This window comes from Trachypithecus francoisi, unplaced genomic scaffold, assembly GCF_009764315.1.
Source record: "Trachypithecus francoisi isolate TF-2019V2 unplaced genomic scaffold, Tfra_2.0 Lachesis_group3, whole genome shotgun sequence".
NCBI classification, from domain to species: domain Eukaryota; kingdom Metazoa; phylum Chordata; class Mammalia; order Primates; family Cercopithecidae; genus Trachypithecus; species Trachypithecus francoisi.
In genome coordinates this window covers 73,953,773-73,967,654 of record NW_022681468.1, presented here as the reverse complement: position 1 = coordinate 73,967,654, position 13,882 = coordinate 73,953,773, and positions in this window count along the sequence as shown.

The window sequence follows — 13,882 nt, the reverse complement described above, 5'->3', positions numbered from 1 at the left end:
AAATTAAATGCATTTCAAAGAAAGGGCCATTTTATTCCACTATTTTGTCTTTTTACACTAGCAAGAAGGCATGCTAAATGCTTTTTCCTGTTGATTCTTTTAAAAGTCTCTGATTTCCAGTGAACTTGATATAAGCACACATTTTTGACATAGAAGAAAAAATTATGAATTTATTTGAGTCAGAAGTTCTTAAACTGAGACAGGAGCTTCTTTTGGACTTTAAACATCTCCCTTAACTCAATGGTTCTCACCTAGAGGGCTATTCGCACTGGGTGGGACAACATTTGGTCTGTATGATGGTCCCATGCATTGTACAGTATGAGCATCCTGGCTCCCACCCACTAAATAATTGCAACAACCATCATTGTGACAACCATCCCAGCTCCGCACACATTTCCAAATGCCAGCTTCTCTGAAAGAGTTCAAATTGGGAGAGTCCCTCTGGAGAAAAGAAGCCTAAAAATAAGAGGTTGGTTTTCAAAAGCCTGAAGAGACTCTGTGTGTATGTGGAGAAATGTAGCTTCAAACATTCCAGCCCACGTCTCCAATTAATGCATCTTGACAATGTCATTGCTCCCTGGATGATACTTAACTGAAGAGAAAAATCGTAGGAGAGGACATTTGAGAATCACCTGGTTTATAGCAAATCAAACACTTCTCCTAGACCTAGGAATGGGATCTCTTGTCATGTTACTTTATGGAAAATGCAGACTAGTTTCTCTTTTGTACTCTGTAGAATAGATTAAGTGTGGTTGACTATAAAATGATTCTTCGGAAGTAAAGATCCTGTATAGGAAACACACATGAGAGAACGAGTGGATTTTGTTTTCATATTCCAGATCCCTCTGTGGCAGCAGGGTTTTGAATTCTAGTAAAATGTAACATCCAGGTATTGGGGGCTAAAGAAGAAAGATGTGCTCTTGGACCCTGGCAGTGTAAAAGATGAATAAGTCATGTTCTCTGCCTTTGAGGCTCACAATTGTGCCTGAGAGATGGACACTTGGATAACCAGGATATAAAATAATCAACACCACCAATGGGGTCTGTTTATGGCATATGGGAATCTGGTGAAGGGACATGTGATTTCACCCAGCCACAGTGGTGTGTTGGGGGAGAGGCAGGCGGAGACTGGCAAATTCAGGGAAAGCTTCTGAGAGAAGGTATCCATTGAGTTGGGTGTTAAAGAATAGATGGGCATTTACCAAGGGGTGATGGGGTAGGGAATAGCATTCCAACCAAACAACAGCATATGTATGATCACAAAAGTGTGAGAGAGAATGGAGAAAATTCAGTGTGGTGGGACATTGGTAGAAGGGTTGTGCAGAGAAGGGTAGAAAATGAGTAAGGGCAGCAGGCTCAGAAGTCAGGGCTTTGTATATACCTAGAAGGGAACCAGTTCAGGATTTTAAGCAAGAAAGTAAAATAACCAGATTTACACGGGGATAAGAACTCTGGTAGAAGTGTGGAAGTTGGGTAGATGCAGGCAATTTTTTTTTTTTGGAGGGGGGGACAGAGTCTTGCTCTGTAGCCCAGGCTGGAGTGCAGTGGTGCAATCTCAGCTCACTGCAACCTCCACCTCCCAGGTTCAAGTGATTCTCCTGCCTCGGCCTCCAAAGTAGCTGGGATTACAGGCACACGCCATCATGCCTGGCTAATTTTTTGTATTTTTAGTAGAGATGGAGTTTCACCATATTGGTCAGGCTGGTCTCGAACTCCTGACCTCATGATCCGCCCGCACTGGACTCCCAAAGTGCTGGGATTACAAGCATGAGCCACCATGCCCAGCCTGATGCAGACAAACTTTAGCCAGGGATACCAGTTAAGTGACAGTGAATTGCATACTTCTCTTTTTTTTTCATTTTTTCAGATAGGGTAAGAAGGTGTATACTTCACTTTTAAGCACTCATCCTAAGAAGATTTAGGAAACCAAGCAAATCCATGGCAAATTGAAGGCAGATAATAAATTTGAAGATTTTCACCAGTGAAGTGTTTAATGACTTACCCTGTTACTCATATTGTGAGTGCCGGCTCTAAGCACTGTTCCTTTCTCAACAAGGAGGCACTGAAGCATTTTCTTACACCACGTCACATGTTTGTATGCTCTATCCCCACTATAGTAGTCACAGCTGGTTGAGTCAGATTTACACCGGGAAGAAAAGTAGCCATGGATATCCTGGGTGAACTGGCTCTGGGTTCTGACCACCGACAGGTGCCCTTTATTGTATAAGGTCTGTCTAACAGATCCTCTCACAGTGTCTGAGCATAAGACATCAACAGAGACTTGCAGAAAACACAATGGCAAAGAAGCCAAGATGCACAAAGAGTAAAGCTCATAGAAGCTGTGAGTAAGAAGAAACCTGGAGATGCTGAGGAAAGCAGAGAGGCCAGTCAGAAGCAGCAGGAAAGATGCTGAGCCAGAGAAGAGCTGAGTTCTGTGGGTGGGGCAGCCAATGTCCTCTGGACAGGTGCTCCTGAGTTTCCAGGACTATTGTCTCACAAGTAGAGCCCTTCATGTCACCTATGCAGTGTTCTGATATCAAGAAGCTGGCTGTTTGGCTGCTTAGATTTTTTTTTCCTGCTCTTATTTTCTGTATCTCTAAAAAGACCAAATTTGAATTAATTGAGATAACTTGTGTAGTCTCTTGCAAACTGAAGAAAACTGACACATCTCACTGAGTGAGATAGCAGCATTGTTTCATAGTTAATAATGAAAACAGACCAAGCACAGTGTCTCATGCCTATAATCCTAGCACTTTGGGAGGCCAAGGCGAGAGGATCACTTGAGGCCAGGAGTTCAAGACCAGCCTGGGCAATATAGCAAGACCCCCATCTCTACAAAAAAAAAAAAAAGCCAGATGTGGTGGTGTGTGTCTATAGTCCCAGCTTCTTAGGAGACTGAGGCAGGAGGATCACTTGAGCCCAGGAGTTCATGGGTACAGTGAGCTATGATTACACTATTGCACTCCAGCCTGGGTGACAGTGAGACCTCATCTCTAATAATAATAATAAACAGCCACCATTTAAACCCCATGGCAACACTGTGAGACAGATTCTTCCATTATCATCATTTTACAGATGAGAAGAGGGGGTGAGAGAAGTGAAATAATGTGCCTACATTCACAGGGCTAGTCAGTGACACACGGGTCTGAATCAAGGTCCACCGGGCTCTAGAACTGGCATTCTTGACAAATGTACCTGGCAGAGATGGCTAGATGCTCCCCTGCAATGATGCTTCACCTTCCACAGAACACAGTTGTTGCTGGGAAGTCTCTACCTAACTGGTCACTACATTTCCCAACCCTCCTTACTTCCGGGGGAGCCATGTGACTAGTTTTTGCCAGTGGGATATGCGTTTGGTTTTGAGTGTCACCTGTGGGCTGAAAATGCTTGCTCCACAACTTCCTCTTTTGCCAGCTCAATGCTGAGACCACAAGGCTCCAGGGGACAACAGAAGCGCATTGTGGAAAAGCCCAGGTCTCTGAGTCACAACAGAAGAAAACTGCTGAACAAGAGCACCTGGAATGTATTATCACATGAGCTAGAAATAAACTGAAATTTGGGGGTCTATTTGTTTCCATAGTTTAACTAATACAGCTACACTGCCTCCCTTTCTTGCCTTGGGGGCTGAGAGCAGTAAAACAGGCTTACAGCTCAAAGCTCTGGTGCTCTGGTAGGTTACTCAAAGAGTTGCTGAAACATTGTGGAAACTACCTCAGCTTGCACCGTTTTCTCAAACCAAGAGTAGCTCCCTGTTTTTATTCAGCATGACAAAAAAACCAGGCATCATAAACACAGAGTATGTTTGTAAACACATTATATTCATGCCTTCCCCAAATCCTTGAAAACTCAGGAGAAAAATCAACAGAGCACTGAGTCTCGTAGCACCTCTCATCTGTTAGAAGCCTCTTCCATTCTAGTCCAATTTATATTTAGATGTTATTTCCTATTTTACACCCCCGCCTGCCGAATCGCAGCCACCTTTGGTGTGAAACATGGCACCTGTTTAATGGGCTCACAAGAGATGACACAGCTGTTTTCAATAGAAAGCAAAAGAGTAACACACCTGGGAAAAGGCAGCATGACTGGAAAGGAGATAAGCTGGGAATTTGGAAAGTTTGCCTATACTGCCATGTTGCTCAGTTGTGGCCTAAGTCAATGATGTGGGCAACTGGGATTGATCCTACCAGGACTCTCAAAGGACACAGAATGCATCTCAGAGTTATCTGCCTGCAGAAGAGGAGAAAGCATTTACCCATTAACTTTCATCCTCTTTTGGCCAAGGGTTGCCCTGTAGGGTGTTAAGACCCTTCTACTTCCAGGTTGCACATTCCTGAAGGCCGGCCAGTAGGTATATTATGCTCAGGTGTCAAAGAGGTCCCCATTAAGGAAAAACAGGATATGAGGTGGGTCAGCAGTAGTGTCTGATACAGGCCTCAATGCTAGAAAATGCAGGTGAGATTTAAATTCAATACCTTCTTTTTTTTTTTAATTTTTTTTTATTATACTTTAAGTTCTAGGGTACATGTGCATAATGTGCAGGTTTGTTACATATGTATACTTGTGCCATGTTGGTGTGCTGCACCCACACCAACTTGTCAGCACCCATCAATTCATCATTTATATCAGGTATAACTCCCAATGCAATCCCTCCCCCCTCCCCCCTCCCCATGATAGGCCCCAGTGTGTGATGTTCCCCTTCCCGAGTCCAAGTGATCTCATTGTTCAGTTCCCACCTATGAGTGAGAACATGCGGTGTTTGGTTTTCTGTTCTTGTGATAGTTTGCTAAGAATGATGGTTTCCAGCTGCATCCATGGCCCTACAAAGGACGCAAACTCATCCTTTTTTATGGCTGCATAGTATTCCATGGTGTATATGTGCCACATTTTCTTAATCCAGTCTGTCACAGATGGACATTTGGGTTGATTCCAAGTCTTTGCTATTGTGAATAGTGCCGCAATAAACATACGTGTGCATGTGTCTTTGTAGTAGAGTAATTTATAATCCTTTGGGTATATACCCAGTAGTGGGATGGCTGGGTCATATGGTACATCTAGTTCTAGATCCTTGAGGAATCGCCATACTGTTTTCCATAATGGTTGAACTAGTTTACAATCCCACCAACAGTGTAAAAGTGTTCCTATTTCTCCACATCCTCTCCAACACCTGTTGTTTCCTGACTTTTTAATGATTGCCATTCTAACTGGTGTGAGATGGTATCTCATTGAGGTTTTGATTTGCATTTCTCTGATGGCCAGTGATGATGAGCATTTGCTGGAGGCATCACGCTACCTGACTTCAAACTATACTACAAGGCTACAGTAACCAAAACAGCATGGTACTGGTACCAAAACAGAGATATAGACCAATGGAACAGAACAGAGTCCTCAGAAATAATACCATACATCTGCAGCCATCTGATCTTTGACAAACCTGAGAGAAACAAGAAATGGGGAAAGGATTCCCTATTTAATAATGGTGCTGGGAAAATTGGCTAGCCATAAGTAGAAAGCTGAAACTGGATCCTTTCCTTACTCCTTATACGAAAATTAATTCAAGATGGATTAGAGACTTAAATGTTAGACCTAATACCATAAAAACCCTAGAAGAAAACCTAGGTAATACCATTCAGGACATGGGCATGGGCAAGGACTTCATGTCTAAAACAACAAAAGCAACGGCAGCAAAAGCAAAAATTGACAAATGGGATCTAATTAAACTAAGGAGCTTTTGCACAGCAAAAGAAACTATCATCAGAGTGAACAGGCAACCTACAGAATGGGAGAAAATTTTTGCAATCTACTCATCTGACAAAGGGCTAATATCCAGAATCTACAAAGAACTCAAACAAATATACAAGAAAAAAACAACCCCATCAAAAAGTGGGCAAAGGATATGAACAGACATTTCTCAAAAGAAGACATTCATACAGCCAACAGACACATGAAAAAATTCAATACCTTCTAATGCCGACATACAATGTCACTGCCCACACACCACTCCTCACCTGGCCTGGGTAAAGACACAGGCTCGGGAAATGGGAGATTTGCCTCTAGTTTTGGAATTTCTGCTGCTGGTTACTTGACTTAAGCAAACCATTTAATATCTGGGCCTCTCATCTCTAAAATAGGGACATTAGGCTAATTCATTATTTCCCAAAGTATGTTCAATGGTACACTCATGTTACAGGATGTTAATTAACAGGTATACCTGGGAAGAAGGGGTTTTTGTGGCCGAATAACATGGGTATATGGAGCTAAAAATAAGTTATATCAATTTATTCCCTGAAAGATATCTCAGTCTTCTTAATATATGACTGCACAAAATCCTTTTTTTGAGAAACATCTCACAGAAGTAGGTTGAGTAGGTTGTTTTTTATGTTAATATTTACTGAGCACATACTATTTGCCAGGCATCATGCCAAGAACATTTCATATGTTAGTTCATTCATTTATGTATTTTAAAAATATTTGTTAAACTCGGCTATGTATAGCACATTGTTCCTGGCACTGGGGAATACCTCCATGAAAAAGATAAAGTTCCTGATTTTTACCTTGAGGGCGAGGTAGAGGGAAGACAGACAATGAACAAGTAAACGCATAAACAAAAAAAACTGGCTACATTATCTTATTCTCACAACAACTAGCAAGACACGGGACTGTTTTATCATGCTTTGTTGTTGTTGTTGTTATTTTGAGACGGAGTCTCACTCTGTCGCCCAGGCTGGAGTGCAGTGGCGCGATCTCAGCTCACTGCAAGCTCCACTTCCCGGGTTCACACCGTTCTCCTGCCTCAGCTTCCCCAGTAGCTGGGACTACAGGCACCTGCCACCACGCCTGGCTTATTTTTTGTATTTTTAGTAGAGATGGGGTTTCACCGTGTTAGCCAGGATGGTCTTGATCTCCTGACCTCATGATCCGCACGCCTCGGCCTCCCAAAGTGCTGGGATTACAGGTGTGAGCCACTCGCCTGGCCTATCATGCTTATTTTATAAATAATGAGACTAAGGATTAGAGGGGGTACCTTATTTAAAAATCAGGGAGGTGGAAATGCCAGAGATAGGACAATATCTGTATTAAAGTTTACAAATGTTTTTGACATCATGTTCATGGAACGAGATTAATCAGTATCCTAGGTCCATTGCAAACCTTGTCATTGATCCATCTAAAGCTCACGCCCATAACCAATATGGTCTCAATCACTCTGATCTATGTCTCTTGCAGCATCCTGAAGACTAGTACTCTGCATAACACCAGTTTGAGAAACAGTGCCGCAGAGAGTCTGGAGAAAGAACCTCTGGCCCTAATAAGACAAGCAGTTGCAAAAGATTTCAATCATACACAGGGTGGACAATCAGAACTCAAATGATTGAGAGGTGATGGAGTTGCAAAGTACTGCATAATGTCTTGTAAATTATGCCTGTCAACAATTCTGAATAGTCTTACATTATTATTCTCTTCTTACCATAACAATTAATTTTTTTCTATAAACAGTAAATGATGTTTATGGAAGTTCTTGCAACTTTAATAGTCTAAAGAGTGACTTGTCAGTGATAAGCTGATTTTAAAAGCGTGTACTTTATCTTGACGTCTCCCTTTGAAGAATATAAAAAATCCAGGGCCCGATTTTGATGATTGTTTGGTCTATGTTATCACTATCAGAAATAATAAAGTAGTGAAAGGAGGATTATACTTTCTGCATATGGCCTATTGAAATGGTCAGGATTGTTGAATGTTAGAAAGAACAAAATATCCTTTGAAGGTATAAATCATTTGTATGTAGATATGCTTTAATAAATGCTTTGTTATATTTAGCATTGAAAGACTCCTCTTAAAACTCAATCTAGATCTAATTTGACTTTAAAACTTCCCAACCATAAGGAACTTGGGAGTGTTAAATTTATGTAATATTCCCACAGAAGAGAGAAACATTACACACACACACATACACACACACATCATTATTTTTCTTCCACTTCCACTGACTGACTTTCAGCTGGGTTATATTCTTTAGGCATGCATTAGGGAAATGAATGGGAAATGGAAAAAAAAAGAGCAAGAGAGTCAATGTATTGATCATTTACCATAGACCATGTGTTTTTAAATATATCATCTTGTTTAATAGAGCTGAAGCAGGATCACATATCTTTGATTTCTGACTGAGACACAGTGAAGCTGACTTAGAATGTGTTAGAGACCTTGCTGAGAGAATGTCAAAAGCCAACATTTTTATGACTTGCTACTAGCCCCTAATGCAAGCCTCAAAAACTAGTTCCCTGCTTCCCTACAAGAAAAAATTGAAATCTGTGTCCACCTATTTTTTAAAAACATAGGTTCTATCAAACACAGAGTAAGTATACAATATTCAAGTAGACGATCAATGGAAGTGCATCCCCTGTTCTAAACAGAGCATAACAGAAAGCTAATTGCCGATTATTGCAAAAAGAAAATAGCAAGATATATGGATAGTGAAATAGAAAAACACATTATAAAGAAAAGGCCATCTCATTTAGTCTTTGAAATTATTGATTCGGGATTTCCAGGCCCTGGTTAAGAGGGAGTAAGCATCAAAATCTTAGTTCTCATCTGGAACAAGGAGAAGACCGTTTGCTACCTCTACAAAAATTCTTTGGATACTCACCCAAGCCAGAAAGAAGGGGACAAACCCTTGCAAAGGAAACATTTATCCTAGTAGAATAAAATCAGAATTAGTCCCAGCACATTGAGAGATCAAGACAGGAGGATCATTTGAGACCAAGAGTTTAATACTAGCCTGGGAAACAGAGCAAGACCCCATCTCTACAAAAAAAAAAATAATAATAATAAAAATTAGTCAGGTATGGTGGCACATGCCCAGAGTCCTAGATACTTGGAAGGCTGAGGCGGAAGGATCACTTGAGCCCAGGTTTGAGGCTACAGTGAACTATGATCATGTCACTGCACGCTAGCCTGGGTGACATAGCAAGACCCTGTCTCTAAAACAACAACAACAAAAAACAAATAAATAAATAATAAATCAGAACGAGAACCATTTTCCAGCCATAACTGGGATAATAGAGATCTGATATTCTCTGCTTTAAAGGAGATTTAATCCAACTAGGCCTCCTATGCTTTGATCCTTTCTACCTCGTTGCCACTAAGGTTAGACCTCCCCAAGGTAAGACACCTACTTGTAGTCTGAAACAACCTACATTTTCATTGGGATAACACAAACACAACACTTCCCACTCTAAAAGTCTCCCTTGTTCATTAAAAGGAACTAATGGAACTACCTGTGATAGTTACAGGTGGCTAATTTTTCCCTTCATTAATTCATCAGACATACAGTGAGTAGCTGCCATGTCTCTGCTAGGCCTTCCTTGAGAATAGCAAAGTGAATTAATCCTTACCCTCATAGAGTTTCAGTTTAGTGTGAGTGATACATAAAATCATAGGAAACCAGAGCCTGGTAGTTAATCGGGGGAAGTCTGGGAACCCAGTGGGGGAGATGCCAAGCAACAATGAGTTGTGGAAAGATGATTCGGAATGGAGTAAAATTCTCCCCTTTATGCATGTTGTTCTCTTGGTGTCCAAGAGCACAGAAACCCCTTTTAGAAGCCTACCAGATTTTTTTTCCCTGACTGCCACCACCCTATCCTGTGGTGAGCTAGATGACTGTAGCCCGAGGACCTGCTGGTGGCCCCTTGCTTACCTTCATTTAGTCTTACAGGTCACATTGGTGGCAGGCTGCTCTGCCTCCTTTTCCAGGCTTGTTACAAAGCAGTGCTGGGCACAGGTCCAGTTGAAAAGCATGGCCTTCATTGTTGTCTTTTAACCAAAACACATCAGCTTTGTCTCTTTTATGATGCCAAGAGCCTGCACTAATCAAATATAACATTTTTGTCCTTCCTTTTATTTTCCAGTGCTATCATTCTTTTGCTATTTGGTTACCTACTTATTTAGAAGAAACAGTTTTTATCCATGATGACAGAAGTGGTAGTATAAAATAAGCTGATTGCAAAAGATTTATCTAAATGAGTCATATAAAAGCATTTAATATTAATGCAACAAAAATTGAGTCTATTATGTGCCAAGTATAGGCAATTTAAATTTGGGATACATAATTTAACATATATGCAAATAAATGAATGGATGGATGGATGAAAGAACAGTCAGATAAGGTAAGTGCCCCAGCCCTCTAGAATCTCACCAAAAGGAAAATAATTCCCACCCCTCATGGGATATATGCCATAACTACAGTTGCCATGTTGTCTAAATCAAGACTGCCAAGTACTGGCATGCTTATGTGGATGAGCTGACAGGATATTTGAAACTGAAGTTGCCAGAGAGCTAGGTCTGAAGTTCATTCTATCTATAACACAAGACAAAACAAAATCTTAAAAGAACAAAGTAATTCTGACTAGGAAAAGAGTGATGTCTTTACAAGGGAGTTGCTGCTATATGGGTTGTCTCTGAAGGGTTAGCAGGATTATTCCATTGAACCAAGAAGGGCAGAGCATTGAACCAAACACTTAGCAAGGACATGGAGCTCAAAACACCCGTTACCCAGTGGACTGGAGGTTGCGGGGGTGTGCCCTAAGACACTGGGAGCCAAAGCTCGAGAGAGGGATTAGGGCTGTTCTGAAGGAGTTTTTGCTCTGTAGAAAATGAGGAGCCATAGGTGAAGTGGTGCTTTAAACCTAAATGGGAAGGACGGTGAGGAAGCTTAACAATGCACGTTGAGCTCCAGAAGACCAAAAACCAGGTCTTTTAGTTCAATTGCGGAAGCAAACATTAGAGCTGCAAAGAAGCCTAGGTGTGATCTAGTGTCGAGTCCAATGCTCCTCATCTCCAAATGAGAAAACTTAATGATTTAAATGACTCACCTAACTACTTAAATGACCTACATATTACTCAGTGATAAAACCAAATTCCTGCCTTTGCCACTCACTGTCTCTGTGGCTTTAGGCAAATCACTTAACCTCTCCAAGTCTTACTTTTCTCATCCACGAGATAAAAGGCTATTTTGAAAATTCTGTGATAATGTATGTAAAGTGCTTAGTCTGACAAATGTCTGACAGATATCTGCAAATGTCTGACAGAAAGAAAACTAATATTAACAAATACTATTAACAGCAAAAATAACTACATTGTTATTGAAGTTCCCTGATTCTGTCCAATGCTCTTTAATGTATACTGGTAGTGCCCAAACCTAGCTGAACATCTGAGTCATGTGGAACGTTGTAAATGTCCTGGCCTACCCCAGACCAACTGAATCTGAATCTTGACATGGTTGGGGAATCCAAACTTTTGGAAAGCTCCCTAGATGGTCCTAACCACAAGAACAATAATTAGAAACAACTGTCCATATTTACTGCTGTTCAAACTTTATTTTCTTAGTCTTTGAATGAAAACATGAAATTGATCCAGTGGTTAGTCCTTTAGATGTAGGTACAGAAGCTAGGGGTGGAGGGAGAGGTATTTTACATAATGCTGCCATCCCAGAAGGTCAGAAACACACATGTCTACGCTCAAAAGAAAGGGAGGATTGGATGCCAGTATTGGGAAATGGGATATTTATCATTGGTAGAAATGATTAATTATGCCCAATTATATGTAGTTTTGCACATACATTTGCATGCTTCTTAATATAACATATGCAAATATATCTCTAATAGCATGACTTGTTTGCCAATGTTGAGTGCTAACTGTAAATAATTTCTATTTTCTGTAGTGTTTAGGAAACTTCAATATGGCACTTGCTGGCAGACAGTTCCTGTCTTCTGGATTTAGCAACATATTAAATAATCATTACAAAAATATTTTTCACTTACCACTAACAAAATCAGTGTACACAACAATTTGTGGTTGTCTATAGAAACAGAGGATAGGTAAGACAGAAGAAAATTTAAGTCTATGGAAATTTTTTAAAACATCGCCTTCAGTTTCCATTTTATTTTCCTCTACTAATTTTTGGCTAATGCAGAGTATAACAGATCATTAGAAGTTTCACCCCTCACTTTTTTTTTTTTTTTTGAGACAGAGCCTTGCTCTGTTGCCCAGCCTGGAGTGCAGTGGTACCATCTCAGCTCACTGAATCTCTGCCTCCCAGGTTCAAGTAATTCTCCTGACTCAGCCTCTTGAGTAGCTGGGATTACAGGCAGGCACCACCATGCTCAGCTAATTTTTGTATTTTTAGTAGAGATGGGGTTTCACCGTGTTGGCCAGGCTGGTCTCGAACTCCTGACCTCAAGTTATCCACCTACCTCAGCCTCCCACAAGTGATTCACCCACCTCAACTTTCCAACGTGGTGAGATTACAGGCGTGAGCCACCGCGCCTGGCCTCACCCCTTCTTTTAAAATTCTCTTTACCTTTTCTGGAGATGTCATCAACAGCCAAAAAAAAAAAAAAAAAAAAAGACAGTAGAAAGACTAAGACAGAGAAAATAACTAGGGACCCAAGTAGTCAGTGCCTGGAAATACTGATCTCTGAATATCCACCTGTTGATGTCCTGGCTCCCCGCCCACCTTGTTCTCTCTCAATCTGTAGAAGAATGTAAGAAACTCTTGTTTGACATGCATATTCCTAGGCTCTACTTCCAGAGTTTCTGATACAGTATATCTAGGGGTGGACCAAGGAATCTGCACTAATAACAATCCCCTTCACTCCTCCAAACAACCCTATGATTTTTTTATAAATGGTCCTCAGGATATACTTTGAGAAACACTTCCCTGGTTAATGTAGAGCCTTGAAATTCAGTGTGGTTCCTGGGTCAGCAGCATCAATATCAACATCACCTGAGAGTTTTGTTAGGCCTGTAGAATTTCAGCACCCACCCCAGGCCTGTCAATCAGAATCTGCATTCATAGGCACCTTCAAGTTTAAAACGCACTAGTCTAGAGGAGGCATCTTCTTCCCTCTTTGCATCCTTGAACATAACAGTTTTCCCCACAGCATTCTCCTCTTAAATAGCCTAGGATTGCTTAGGTTCTCAAGGTGGTCCTCAGATCTACTGGGTCAGAAACTCTTAGAGGAGGACCCAGCAATGTGTGTTCTAGTAAGCCCTCCAGTCCAGGTGATTCTGATGAATGCTCAAGTGTGAGAACCACAGGCACAATAAATACTATTGGCCTGCATTTAAAAATGAAGTTCACCAGGATACTCAGTATATGCTGGTGTGAATAACAAATAGGCCAATGTCCCCAGATGTAGAACAAATCACATGAACTCTTGCTTCATATTGTCAATCCCCCAGAATCAGTTGATCCTACAAATATCTGTACCTACTGCTTCACAGGTGAAGAGGATGCCTTGTCAAATGAAAGTGTAAGAGGCAATCATCTCTTGTAGTGATCAATGAAATGCCAGGATCTGAGAGCAACCGGGCATATGTGCTACATAATCGTGTCAAGGATGAGTAGCTCAGGCTGTTGAGTTTTCAAATGAAAAATAACTTCCTGATCCAAATATCTGTGAGGTTATACGTTAGTATTCTTCACTCACTAGAGACTGACCTGACTGGAACATCATGAGTGAAAACTCCAAGGTTGGATGCTGCTGCTCAGAAGAGAGACCCTGAGCATGAATGGAGGGCACAATGTGGTGAAATGTCTGGGAAAATTGACTGGACTTCTGAGCAAATCGGTTTCAGCTGAGTACATCCATCTTCTTTTCACCGTTTCTTGGATTTCCCAATAGATTATTACACTCAACTCCCAACCTAACACTAACTAGCTCTACATTAGAAGTTTTAATTATCTCTCTGCACCTCTTTCCACATCTTCTGTCTTGGGCTCTCTCTGCTTGTCTATCTCTCCCCCTTGTCTCTGTGTCTATTTCTCTCTCTGTATCTCTTCATCACAGTCTACATCCTCTGAATCGATTTCTTCCTCCCTCCCTATTCC